Raw genomic sequence first — 2129 nt, 5'->3', positions numbered from 1 at the left:
CGCAGGCGCAGCGGGCACGGCCCACGGGCCCAGCCGCTCCGCGGCACGTGGGATCTTCCCGGACCGGGGCACGAACCCGTGTCCCCTGCATTGGCAGGCGGACTCCCAACCACTGCGCCACCAGGGAAGCCCTTACTGTATACTTTTAAAGTGAATTATGCATAGAAGTCTGTGCAAACTACAACATATATTGCAGTGACATTCTCAAAGAATCCTAGTATATTTTAGCATTAGGTTATATAAAATACATCTTTAAAAAAGTACAGAATTTTTTTTAAGTTTAAATTATACTCACTGAAACGGGCAGCCAGGCTCACTTTTTAGTACTAAAATAAGGTTTTGATCAATCTAAATTATTGCTTAGTCCTATGGAGCCACCAGAAACCTGTAACAAAGAAAAATCAAGTCCTATTTCTTGAGGAAACGTGCCCTAAAAATTCAGCTGTCATTAAATTAGTCTTTCTGAAGATTTTCAACTGAGGCATCGTCCATATAACTGTTAACTGATGCTCCCCATGGCTTGGTTTGTCAGGATCCAAAATTTGCTGACCTGTGCGGCCAGGTTGAAGAGACACGGAGAGAGATCCCTAGCTTTCATAGTAACTCTGCCAAAGAGGCTTTCAAGGAGACGAGGCTTTCCAGGAATGCGTTTTACACCTTTTTCAATGGCATCTGTTAATCATCATAAAAATAAAGAGGGTCCCCTCTGGTAGTGCTTAAGTGGAAAGAATTCCATTTATATTCCAATGCAAACAATTTTACTGTGAATATTAAACGGTGCAGAGGCCGACACAAAGAATTGCCTATTTGGAAGGGTAGCTTCTTTGATGACTTAAAACTGCTACGTTTGATCCCTATCTTTAGAGCCCTTCAAAGAAGCTCTCCCCGGGTGGGTCCTGCCTTTCTCAGGGGAAACTTCCAGGTTCTAGGGTCTCGCCCTGTCCGGGGGCGGGGGGGGGCGCTCCATCCTTACCTGCGAAGCTTACTCGGTCCCGGGGGCGCTGCCCTGCTCGAATCAAAGTGCCCCCGAGGCAGTCACCGACGCTGGCGAGGCAGGAGGGCAGGGGTGCAGCTGCCTCGAGCCTCGGGACAAGCCGGAGTCAGAGCCCGGGCGCCCGGCCACCGCCCGCCCGCGCCGCCGGGAGCTCGCCGCAGAGACTGCGGGGAGGCGGGGGGCGAGCTGAGCGCCGCGTCGCGGAGGTGGGAGGGGAAAGGGGGCGGGGAGCGGGGCGGCCGCGGGAGAGAGGGGGCGTCGGAGGAGGCGAAGGGAGAGGAGGGGGTCAGGCGGGGGGGAGGAGGAGGAGGAGGGGAGATCTGGGGAGGGTTTACAAGGAGGGGCGGGGCGCGCCGGGCAGCCTCTGGCCCCGGCGCCTCTGCCCCCAGCATTAGGGAAACTTGCTGAGTGGGTTCACAAGAGATGTCTGTCCCTGTGCTAGCGTGCGTCCCTTAAATAAGGTCAAGAAGATACTCCCAAGTGTGTGCTTGGAGGGCTGGGGGGGTGTTCGGGACTGCTTCTTGGAGTCCCAGTCCCCCCGCTCTTAGACCCCAGCGTCTAGAAGCACCAGGGGCGTGTCGCCAGCCTGTCTCCGCCCGGGACGCGCTCTCCACGAGGCAAATCCTGCGTCTCAGCCTCCCGCAGGCGCCCACATCCAAACTGAGGACCTGCGACCTGCCTTGGGCTGGGATCTGGGTCACCCTGTGGGCATCCCATGCGGCCTCCAGGGGGAGCGCGTCAGTTTCTGTCTGTCCCGAGGCTGGTAGGCTTTCTCTACTTGGGACGAGCATCCTTTAAGATGTTTGCCCACCTCAGTCCCACCGAAATTCTAATCACATCCTTTCTTACTCTCTTTATTCTCCTCCTTAGGAGAGGTGCTCCTTTGGGGTGGGTGCTGCGTAACGAAGGGGACTTCATTTATTCGACATCTACTGATCCTCTACTGGGTGGCAGGTCTGGAGCAAGATGGCACTGATAGAAAAATGAGTTCAAAAACTTGGTGCTGGGCCCTCAAGGAAGGAAAATCAAATAAGTGCACAAATATTTATAACACAAGGTCTTAGCATGTCCCATAAGACTTGGCTCAGTAGTGGTTTATTGCATTTCGCAAGTTTTTATTATTTATTTATTTATT

At 53.5% G+C, this 2129-nt stretch overlaps 1 protein-coding gene across 3 annotated transcripts in view; it reads right to left on the bottom strand.

Moving 5' to 3' along the window:
- The window catches only part of LOC102987345 (serine protease 35), a 16643-nt gene extending 15487 nt beyond the window's left edge, over nucleotides 1-1156 (bottom strand). For 2 of the 3 annotated variants that reach the window (XM_007119811.4, XM_007119809.4), the window contains exon 1: nucleotides 974-1156. The gene's annotated coding sequence lies outside the window, so the exon portion shown is untranslated. Of the gene's footprint in view, nucleotides 1-295; nucleotides 386-973 lie in introns of all 3 variants that reach the window. The other variant, XM_024133062.3, reaches the window with a different exon arrangement.
- Between the last annotated feature and the right edge of the window lie 973 nt (nucleotides 1157-2129).

This window comes from Physeter macrocephalus, chromosome 11 (assembly GCF_002837175.3).
Source record: "Physeter macrocephalus isolate SW-GA chromosome 11, ASM283717v5, whole genome shotgun sequence".
Taxonomy (NCBI): domain Eukaryota; kingdom Metazoa; phylum Chordata; class Mammalia; order Artiodactyla; family Physeteridae; genus Physeter; species Physeter macrocephalus.
This window is presented reverse-complemented; position numbering and strand designations above follow the sequence as displayed.